This window comes from Dermacentor andersoni, chromosome 7 (assembly GCF_023375885.2).
Source record: "Dermacentor andersoni chromosome 7, qqDerAnde1_hic_scaffold, whole genome shotgun sequence".
Taxonomy (NCBI): Eukaryota; Metazoa; Arthropoda; class Arachnida; order Ixodida; family Ixodidae; genus Dermacentor; species Dermacentor andersoni.
The window spans coordinates 5,965,937-5,978,139 of record NC_092820.1 but is presented as its reverse complement, the minus strand read 5'-3'; positions in this window follow the sequence as shown (position 1 = coordinate 5,978,139).

Genomic DNA, 12,203 nt, shown 5'->3' with positions numbered 1-12,203 from the left:
CAAAAGACAAGCTTTTGAACTGGATGACAAAAGGAGGCGTGGTGCCTATAATCAGCTCTACGGCCTCTCTCTGAATCTTTCGATACCCCTCTTGCTGTAAATGCAAACTGCCACCCCACCAGTCCTTTCAATTGGCAGTGGACACCACGCTGCATTGCGTTTACCTGATGGTTGCTGCTTGTTTTTACTACAGATCACCGTTTCCACTGGAGCTGCATGCAGACGTTTTGGAGAGAAGCGCTTGTCGTCATGTGCGTAGCCATGGTCAGCGAAAATACAGAAGACAAGATTTTGGACAGGATGACAAAAGGAGGCGTGGTGCCAATAATCAGCTCTACGGCCTCTCTCTGAATCTTTCGATACCCCCTTTGCTGTAAATGCAAACTGCCACCCCACCCGTCTTTCAATTGGCAGTGGACACCACGCTGCATTGCGTTTAACTAATGGTTGCTGCTTGTTTTAACTACAGATCACCGTTTCTACTGGAGCTGCATGCCGACGTTTTGGAGAGAAGCGCTTGTCGTCATGTGCGTAGCCATGGTCAGCGAAAATACAGAAGACAAGCTTTTGGACTGGATGACAAAAAGAGGCGTGGTGCCAATAATCAGCTCTATGGCCTCTCTCTGAATCTTTCGATACCCCCTTTGCTGTAAATGCAAACTGCCACCCCACCCGTCCTTTCAATTGGCAGTGGACACCACGCTGCATTGCGTTTAACTAATGGTTGCTGCTGGTTTTTATTGTAGATCACCGTTTCTACTCGAATTCCGTGCCGATGTTTTGGAATGAAGCGCTCGTCGTCACGTGCGTAGCCATGGTCAGCGAAAATACAGAAGACAAGCTTTTGGACTGGATGACAAAAGGCGCCGTGGTGCCTATAATGAGCTCTAAGGCCTCCCTTTAAATCTTTCGATACCCCCCTTGCTGTAAATGCAAACTGCCACCCCACCCGTCCTTTCAATTGGCAGTGGACACCACGCTGCATTGCGTTTAACTAATGGTTGCTGCTTGTTTTTACTACAGATCACCGTGTCTACTGGAGCTGCATGCCGACGTTTTGGAGAGAAGCGCTTGTTGTCATGTGCGCAGCCATGGTCAGCGAAAATACAGAAGACAAGCTTTTGGACTGGATGACAAAAAGAGGCGTGGTGCCTATATTCAGCTCTATGGCCTCTCTCTGAATCTTTCGATACCCCCTTTGCTGTAAATGCAAACTGCCACCCCCCCCGTTCTTTAAATTGGCAGTGGACACCACGCTGCCTTGCGTTTAACTAATGGTTGCTGCTTGTTTTATTGTAGATCACGGTTTCTACTCGAGTTGCATGCCGATGTTTTGGAAAGAAGCGCTCGTCATCATGTGCGTACCCATGGTCAGCGAAAATACGGAAGACAAGCTTTTGAACTGGATTACAAAAGGAGGCGTGGTGCCTATAATCAGCTCTATGGCCTCTCTCTGAACCTTGCGATACCCCTTTTGCTGTAAATGCAAACTGCCATCCCCCCGTTCTTTAAATTGGCAGTGGACACCACGCTGCCTTGCGTTTAACTAATGGTTGCTGCTGGTTTTTATTGTAGATCACCGTTTCTACTTGAATTGCATGCCGATGTTTTCGAAAGAAGCGCTCGTCGTCATGTGCGTAGCCATGGCCTGAGAAAATACAGAAGACAAGCTTTTGAACTGGATGACAAAAGGAGGCGTGGTGCCTATAATCAGCTTTACGGCCTCTCTGTGTATCCTTCGATACCCCCCTTGCTGTAAATGAAAACTGCCACCCCACCAGTCCTTTCAATTGGCAGTGGACACCACGCTGCATTGCGTTTAACTGATGGTTGCTGCTTGTTTTTACTACAGATCACCATTCCTACTGTAGCTGCATGCTGACGTTTTGGAGAGAAATGCTCGTCGTCATGTGCGTAGCCATGGTCAGCGAAAATACAGAAGACAAGCTTTTGGACTGGATGACAAAAGGAGGCGCGGTGCCTATAATGAGCTCTACGGCCTCTCTCTGAATCTTTCGATACCCCCTTTGCTGTAAATGCAAACTGCCACCCCACCCGTCCTTTCAATTGGCAGTGGACACCACGCTGCATTGCGTTTAACTAATGGTTGCTGCTTGTTTTTACTACAGATCACCGTTTCTACTGGAGCTACATGCCGACGTTTTGGAGAGAAGCGCTTGTCGTCATGTGCGCAGCCATGGTCAGCGAAAATACAGAAGACAAGCTTTTGGACTGGATGACAAAAAGAGGCGTGGTGCCTATAATCAGCTCTATGGCCTCTCTCTGAATCTTTCGTACCCCCTTTGCTGTAAATGCAAACTGCCACCCCCCCCCCCCCTTTCTTTAAATTGGCAGTGGACACCACGCTGCCTTGCGTTTAACTAATGGTTGCTGCTTGTATTATTGTAGATCACCGTTTCTACTTGAGTTGCATGCCGATGTTTTGGAAAGAAGCGCTCGTCGTCATGTGCGTAGCCATGGCCAGCGAAAATACAAAAGACAAGCGTTTGAACTGGATGACAAAAAGAGGTGTGGTGCCTATAATCAGCTCTACGCCCTCTCTCTGAATCTTTCGATACACCTCTCTGTAAATGCAAACTGCCACCCCACCAGTCCTTTCAATTGGCAGTGGACACCACGCTGCATTTCGTTTCACTGATGGTTGCTGCTTGTTTTTACTACAGATCACCGTTTCCACTGGAGCTGCATACAGACGTTTTGGAGAGAAATGCTCGTCGTCATGTGCGTAGCCATGGTCAGCGAAAATACAGAAGACAAGCTTTTGGACTGGATGACAAAAGGAGGCGTGGTGCCTATAATCAGCTCTATGGCCTCTCTCTGAATCTTTCGATACCCCCTTTGCTGTAAATGCAAACTGCCACCCCACCCGTCCTTTCAATTGGCAGTGGACACCACGCTGCATTGCGTTTAACTAATGGTTGCTGCTTGTTTTTACTACAGATCACCGTTTCTACTGGAGCTGCATGCCGACGTTTTGGAGAGAAGCGCTTGTCGTCATGTGCGCAGCCATGGTCAGCGAAAATACAGAAGACAAGCTTTTGGACTGGATGACAAAAAGAGGCGTGGTGCCTATAATCAGCTCTATGGCCTCTCTCTGAATCTTTCGATACCCCCTTTGCTGTAAATGCAAACTGCCACCCCCCCCCCCGTTCTTTAAATTGGCAGTGGACACCACGCTGCATTGCGTTTAACTAATGGTTGCTGCTTGTTTTATTGTAGATCACCGTTTCTACTGGAGCTGCATGCCGACGTTTTGGAGAGAAGCGCTTGTCGTCATGTGCGTAGCCATGGTCAGCGAAAATACAGAAGACAAGCTTTTGGACTGGATGACAAAAAGAGGCGTGGTGCCTATAATCAGCTCTATGGCCTCTCTCTGAATCTTTCGATACCCCCTTTCCTGTAAATGGAAACTGCCACCCCACCCGTCCTTTCAATTGGCAGTGGACACCACGCTGCATTGTGTTTAACTAATGGTTGCTGCTTGTTTTTACTACAGATCACCGTTTCTACTGGAGCTGCATGCCGACGTTTTGTAGAGAAGCGCTTGTCGTCATGTGCGTACCCATGGTTAGCGAAAATACAAAAGACAAGCTTTTGAACTGGATGACAAAAGGAGGCGTGGTGCCTATAATCAGCTCTACGGCCTCTCTCTGAATCTTTCGATACCCCTCTTGCTGTAAATGCAAACTGCCACCCCACCAGTCCTTTCAATTGGCAGTGGACACCACGCTGCATTGCGTTTAACTGATGGTTGCTGCTTGTTTTAACTACAGATCACCGTTTCTACTGGAGCTGCATGCCGACGTTTTGGAGAGAAGCGCTTGTCGTCATGTGCGCAGCCATGGTCAGTGAAAATACAGAAGACAAGCTTTTGGACTGGATGACAAAAAGAGGCGTGGTGCCTATAATCAGCTCTATGGCCTCTCTCTGAATCTTTCGATACCCCCTTTGCTGTAAATGCAAACTGCCACCCCACCCGTCCTTTGAATTGGCAGTGGACACCACGCTGCCTTGCGTTTAACTAATGGTTGCTGCTGGTTTTTATTGTAGATCACCGTTTCTACTCGAATTCCATGCCGATATTTTGGAATGAAGCGCTCGTCGTCATGTGCGTAGCCATGGTCAGCGAAAATACAGAAGACAAGCTTTTGGACTGGATGACAAAAGGAGCCGTGGTGCCTATAATAAGCTCTACGGCCTCCCTCTAAATCTTTCGATACCCCCTTTGCTGTAAATGCAAACTGCCACCCCACCCGTCCTTTCAATTGGCAGTGGACACCACGCTGCATTGCGTTTAACTAATGGTTGCTGCTTGTTTTTACTACAGATCACCGTGTCTACTGGAGATGCATGCCGACGTTTTTGAGAGAAGCGCTTGTCGTCATGTGCGCAGCCATGGTCAGCGAAAATACAGAAGACAAGCTTTTGGACTGGATTACAAAAGGAGGCGTGGTGCCTATAATCAGCTCTATGGCCTCTCTCTGAACCTTGCGATACCCCTTTTGCTGTAAATGCAAACTGCCATCCCCCCGTTCTTTAAATTGGCAGTGGACACCACGCTGCCTTGCGTTTAACTAATGGTTGCTGCTGGTTTTTATTGTAGATCACCGTTTCTACTTGAATTTCATGCCGATGGTCTGGAAAGAAGCGCTCGTCGTCATGTGCGTAGCCATGGCCTGAGAAAATACAGAAGACAAGCTTTTGAACTGGATGACAAAAGGAGGCGTGGTGCCTATAATCAGCTCTACGGCCTCTCTGTGTATCCTTCCATACCCCCCTTGCTGTAAATGAAAACTGCCACCCCACCAGTCCTTTCAATTGGCAGTGGACACCACGCTGCATTGCGTTTAACTGATGGTTGCTGCTTGTTTTTACTACAGATCACCATTCCTACTGTAGCTGCATGCTGACGTTTTGGAGAGAAGCGCTTGTCGTCATGTGCGCAGCCATGGTCAGTGAAAATACAGAAGACAAGCTTTTGGACTGGATGACAAAAAGAGGCGTGGTGCCTATAATCAGCTCTATGGCCTCTCTCTGAATCTTTCGATACCCCCTTTGCTGTAAATGCAAACTGCCACCCCCCCCTTTCTTTAAATTGGCAGTGGACACCACGCTGCCTTGCGTTTAACTAATGGTTGCTGCTTGTTTTATTGTAGATCACCGTTTCTACTTGAGTTGCATGCCGATGTTTTGGAAAGAAGCGCTCGTCGTCATGTGCGTAGCCATGGCAAGCGAAAATACAGAAGACAAGCTTTTGGACTGGATAACAAAAGGAGGCGTGGTGCCTATAATCAGCTTTACGGCCTCTCTCTGAGTCTTTCGATACCCCCTTTGCTCTAAATGCAAACTGCCACCCCACCCGTCCTTTCAATTGGCAGTGGACACCACGCTGCATTGCGTTTAACTAATGGTTGCTGCTTGTTTTTACTACAGATCACCGTTTCTACTGGAGCTGCATGCCGACGTTTTGGTGAGAAGCGCTTGTCGTCATGTGCGCAGCCATGGTCAGAGAAAATACAGAAGACAAGCTTTTGGACTGGATGACAAAAAGAGGCGTGGTGCCTATAATCAGCTCTATGGCCTCTCTCTGAATCTTTCGAAACCCCTCTTGCTGGAAATGCAAACTGCCACCCCACCAGTCCTTTCAATTGGCAGTGGACACCACGCTGCATTGCGTTTAACTGATGGTTGCTGCTTGTTTTTACTACAGATCACCGTTTTCACAGGAGCTGCATGCAGACGTTTTGGAGAGAAGCGCTTGTCGTCATGTGCGTAGCCATGGTCAGCGAAAATACAGAAGACAAGCTTTTGGACTGGATGACAAAAGGAGGCGTGGTGCCAATAATCAGCTCTACGGCCTCTCTCTGAATCTTTCGATACCCCCTTTGCTGTAAATGCAAACTGCCACCCCCCCCCCCCGTTCTTTAAATTGGCAGTGGACACCACGCTGCATTGCGTTTAACTAATGGTTGCTGCTTGTTTTATTGTAGATCACCGTTTCTACTGGAGCTGCATGCCGACGTTTTGGAGAGAAGCGCTTGTCGTCATGTGCGTAGCCATGGTCAGCGAAAATACAGAAGACAAGCTTTTGGACTGGATGACAAAAAGAGGCGTGGTGCCTATAATCAGCTCTATGGCCTCTCTCTGAATCTTTCGATACCCCCTTTCCTGTAAATGGAAACTGCCACCCCACCCGTCCTTTCAATTGGCAGTGGACACCACGCTGCATTGTGTTTAACTAATGGTTGCTGCTTGTTTTTACTACAGATCACCGTTTCTACTGGAGCTGCATGCCGACGTTTTGTAGAGAAGCGCTTGTCGTCATGTGCGTACCCATGGTTAGCGAAAATACAAAAGACAAGCTTTTGAACTGGATGACAAAAGGAGGCGTGGTGCCTATAATCAGCTCTACGGCCTCTCTCTGAATCTTTCGATACCCCTCTTGCTGTAAATGCAAACTGCCACCCCACCAGTCCTTTCAATTGGCAGTGGACACCACGCTGCATTGCGTTTAACTGATGGTTGCTGCTTGTTTTAACTACAGATCACCGTTTCTACTGGAGCTGCATGCCGACGTTTTGGAGAGAAGCGCTTGTCGTCATGTGCGCAGCCATGGTCAGTGAAAATACAGAAGACAAGCTTTTGGACTGGATGACAAAAAGAGGCGTGGTGCCTATAATCAGCTCTATGGCCTCTCTCTGAATCTTTCGATACCCCCTTTGCTGTAAATGCAAACTGCCACCCCACCCGTCCTTTGAATTGGCAGTGGACACCACGCTGCCTTGCGTTTAACTAATGGTTGCTGCTGGTTTTTATTGTAGATCACCGTTTCTACTCGAATTCCATGCCGATATTTTGGAATGAAGCGCTCGTCGTCATGTGCGTAGCCATGGTCAGCGAAAATACAGAAGACAAGCTTTTGGACTGGATGACAAAAGGAGCCGTGGTGCCTATAATAAGCTCTACGGCCTCCCTCTAAATCTTTCGATACCCCCTTTGCTGTAAATGCAAACTGCCACCCCACCCGTCCTTTCAATTGGCAGTGGACACCACGCTGCATTGCGTTTAACTAATGGTTGCTGCTTGTTTTTACTACAGATCACCGTGTCTACTGGAGATGCATGCCGACGTTTTTGAGAGAAGCGCTTGTCGTCATGTGCGCAGCCATGGTCAGCGAAAATACAGAAGACAAGCTTTTGGACTGGATTACAAAAGGAGGCGTGGTGCCTATAATCAGCTCTATGGCCTCTCTCTGAACCTTGCGATACCCCTTTTGCTGTAAATGCAAACTGCCATCCCCCCGTTCTTTAAATTGGCAGTGGACACCACGCTGCCTTGCGTTTAACTAATGGTTGCTGCTGGTTTTTATTGTAGATCACCGTTTCTACTTGAATTTCATGCCGATGGTCTGGAAAGAAGCGCTCGTCGTCATGTGCGTAGCCATGGCCTGAGAAAATACAGAAGACAAGCTTTTGAACTGGATGACAAAAGGAGGCGTGGTGCCTATAATCAGCTCTACGGCCTCTCTGTGTATCCTTCCATACCCCCCTTGCTGTAAATGAAAACTGCCACCCCACCAGTCCTTTCAATTGGCAGTGGACACCACGCTGCATTGCGTTTAACTGATGGTTGCTGCTTGTTTTTACTACAGATCACCATTCCTACTGTAGCTGCATGCTGACGTTTTGGAGAGAAGCGCTTGTCGTCATGTGCGCAGCCATGGTCAGTGAAAATACAGAAGACAAGCTTTTGGACTGGATGACAAAAAGAGGCGTGGTGCCTATAATCAGCTCTATGGCCTCTCTCTGAATCTTTCGATACCCCCTTTGCTGTAAATGCAAACTGCCACCCCCCCCTTTCTTTAAATTGGCAGTGGACACCACGCTGCCTTGCGTTTAACTAATGGTTGCTGCTTGTTTTATTGTAGATCACCGTTTCTACTTGAGTTGCATGCCGATGTTTTGGAAAGAAGCGCTCGTCGTCATGTGCGTAGCCATGGCAAGCGAAAATACAGAAGACAAGCTTTTGGACTGGATAACAAAAGGAGGCGTGGTGCCTATAATCAGCTTTACGGCCTCTCTCTGAGTCTTTCGATACCCCCTTTGCTCTAAATGCAAACTGCCACCCCACCCGTCCTTTCAATTGGCAGTGGACACCACGCTGCATTGCGTTTAACTAATGGTTGCTGCTTGTTTTTACTACAGATCACCGTTTCTACTGGAGCTGCATGCCGACGTTTTGGTGAGAAGCGCTTGTCGTCATGTGCGCAGCCATGGTCAGAGAAAATACAGAAGACAAGCTTTTGGACTGGATGACAAAAAGAGGCGTGGTGCCTATAATCAGCTCTATGGCCTCTCTCTGAATCTTTCGAAACCCCTCTTGCTGGAAATGCAAACTGCCACCCCACCAGTCCTTTCAATTGGCAGTGGACACCACGCTGCATTGCGTTTAACTGATGGTTGCTGCTTGTTTTTACTACAGATCACCGTTTTCACAGGAGCTGCATGCAGACGTTTTGGAGAGAAGCGCTTGTCGTCATGTGCGTAGCCATGGTCAGCGAAAATACAGAAGACAAGCTTTTGGACTGGATGACAAAAGGAGGCGTGGTGCCAATAATCAGCTCTACGGCCTCTCTCTGAATCTTTCGATACCCCCTTTGCTGTAAATGCAAACTGCCACCCCACCCGTCCTTTCAATTGGCAGTGGACACCACGCTGCATTGCGTTTAACTAATGGTTGCTGCTTGTTTTAACTACAGATCACCGTTTCTACTGGAGCTGCATGCCGACGTTTTGGAGAGAAGCGCTTGTCGTCATGTGCGTAGCCATGGTCAGCGAAAATACAGAAGACAAGCTTTTGGACTGGATGACAAAAAGAGGCGTGGTGCCTATAATCAGCTCTATGGCCTCTCTCTGAATCTTTCGATACCCCCTTTCCTGTAAATGGAAACTGCCACCCCACCCGTCCTTTCAATTGGCAGTGGACACCACGCTGCATTGTGTTTAACTAATGGTTGCTGCTTGTTTTTACTACAGATCACCGTTTCTACTGGAGCTGCATGCCGACGTTTTGTAGAGAAGCGCTTGTCGTCATGTGCGTACCCATGGTTAGCGAAAATACAAAAGACAAGCTTTTGAACTGGATGACAAAAGGAGGCGTGGTGCCTATAATCAGCTCTACGGCCTCTCTCTGAATCTTTCGATACCCCTCTTGCTGTAAATGCAAACTGCCACCCCACCAGTCCTTTCAATTGGCAGTGGACACCACGCTGCATTGCGTTTAACTGATGGTTGCTGCTTGTTTTAACTACAGATCACCGTTTCTACTGGAGCTGCATGCCGACGTTTTGGAGAGAAGCGCTTGTCGTCATGTGCGCAGCCATGGTCAGTGAAAATACAGAAGACAAGCTTTTGGACTGGATGACAAAAAGAGGCGTGGTGCCTATAATCAGCTCTATGGCCTCTCTCTGAATCTTTCGATACCCCCTTTGCTGTAAATGCAAACTGCCACCCCACCCGTCCTTTGAATTGGCAGTGGACACCACGCTGCCTTGCGTTTAACTAATGGTTGCTGCTGGTTTTTATTGTAGATCACCGTTTCTACTCGAATTCCATGCCGATATTTTGGAATGAAGCGCTCGTCGTCATGTGCGTAGCCATGGTCAGCGAAAATACAGAAGACAAGCTTTTGGACTGGATGACAAAAGGAGCCGTGGTGCCTATAATAAGCTCTACGGCCTCCCTCTAAATCTTTCGATACACCCTTTGCTGTAAATGCAAACTGCCACCCCACCCGTCCTTTCAATTGGCAGTGGACACCACGCTGCATTGCGTTTAACTAATGGTTGCTGCTTGTTTTTACTACAGATCACCGTGTCTACTGGAGATGCATGCCGACGTTTTTGAGAGAAGCGCTTGTCGTCATGTGCGCAGCCATGGTCAGCGAAAATACAGAAGACAAGCTTTTGGACTGGATTACAAAAGGAGGCGTGGTGCCTATAATCAGCTCTATGGCCTCTCTCTGAACCTTGCGATACCCCTTTTGCTGTAAATGCAAACTGCCATCCCCCCGTTCTTTAAATTGGCAGTGGACACCACGCTGCCTTGCGTTTAACTAATGGTTGCTGCTGGTTTTTATTGTAGATCACCGTTTCTACTTGAATTTCATGCCGATGGTCTGGAAAGAAGCGCTCGTCGTCATGTGCGTAGCCATGGCCTGAGAAAATACAGAAGACAAGCTTTTGAACTGGATGACAAAAGGAGGCGTGGTGCCTATAATCAGCTCTACGGCCTCTCTGTGTATCCTTCCATACCCCCCTTGCTGTAAATGAAAACTGCCACCCCACCAGTCCTTTCAATTGGCAGTGGACACCACGCTGCATTGCGTTTAACTGATGGTTGCTGCTTGTTTTTACTACAGATCACCATTCCTACTGTAGCTGCATGCTGACGTTTTGGAGAGAAGCGCTTGTCGTCATGTGCGCAGCCATGGTCAGTGAAAATACAGAAGACAAGCTTTTGGACTGGATGACAAAAAGAGGCGTGGTGCCTATAATCAGCTCTATGGCCTCTCTCTGAATCTTTCGATACCCCCTTTGCTGTAAATGCAAACTGCCACCCCCCCCTTTCTTTAAATTGGCAGTGGACACCACGCTGCCTTGCGTTTAACTAATGGTTGCTGCTTGTTTTATTGTAGATCACCGTTTCTACTTGAGTTGCATGCCGATGTTTTGGAAAGAAGCGCTCGTCGTCATGTGCGTAGCCATGGCAAGCGAAAATACAGAAGACAAGCTTTTGGACTGGATAACAAAAGGAGGCGTGGTGCCTATAATCAGCTTTACGGCCTCTCTCTGAGTCTTTCGATACCCCCTTTGCTCTAAATGCAAACTGCCACCCCACCCGTCCTTTCAATTGGCAGTGGACACCACGCTGCATTGCGTTTAACTAATGGTTGCTGCTTGTTTTTACTACAGATCACCGTTTCTACTGGAGCTGCATGCCGACGTTTTGGTGAGAAGCGCTTGTCGTCATGTGCGCAGCCATGGTCAGAGAAAATACAGAAGACAAGCTTTTGGACTGGATGACAAAAAGAGGCGTGGTGCCTATAATCAGCTCTATGGCCTCTCTCTGAATCTTTCGAAACCCCTCTTGCTGGAAATGCAAACTGCCACCCCACCAGTCCTTTCAATTGGCAGTGGACACCACGCTGCATTGCGTTTAACTGATGGTTGCTGCTTGTTTTTACTACAGATCACCGTTTTCACAGGAGCTGCATGCAGACGTTTTGGAGAGAAGCGCTTGTCGTCATGTGCGTAGCCATGGTCAGCGAAAATACACAAGACAAGCTTTTGGACTGGATGACAAAAGGAGGCGTGGTGCCAATAATCAGCTCTACGGCCTCTCTCTGAATCTTTCGATACCCCCTTTGCTGTAAATGCAAACTGCCACCCCACCCGTCCTTTCAATTGGCAGTGGACACCACGCTGCATTGCGTTTAACTAATGGTTGCTGCTTGTTTTAACTACAAATCACCGTTTCTACTGGAGCTGCATGCCGACGTTTTGGAGAGAAGCGCTTGTCGTCATGTGCGTAGCCATGGTCAGCGAAAATACAGAAGACAAGCTTTTGGACTGGATGACAAAAAGAGGCGTGGTGCCTATAATCAGCTCTGTGGCCTCTCTCTGAATCTTTCGATACCCCCTTTGCTGTAAATGCAAACTGCCACCCCACCCGTCCTTTCAATTGGCAGTGGACACCACGCTGCATTGTGTTTAACTAATGGTTGCTGCTTGTTTTTACTACAGATCACCGTTTCTACTGGAGCTGCATGCCGACGTTTTGTAGAGAAGCGCTTGTGGTCATGTGCGTACCCATGGTTAGCGAAAATACGGAAGACAAGCTTTTGAACTGGATTACAAAAGGAGGCGTGGTGCCTATAATCAGCTCTATGGCCTCTCTCTGAATCTTGCGATACCCCTTTTGCTGTAAATGCAAACTGCCACCCCCCCGTTCTTTAAATTGGCAGTGGACACCACGCTGCTTTGCGTTTAACTAATGGTTGCTGCTTGTTTTTACTACAGATCACCGTTTCTACTGGAGCTGCATGCCGACGTTTTGGAGAGAAACGCTTGTCGTCATGTGCGTACCCAAGGTTAGCGAAAATACGGAAGACAAGCTTTTGAA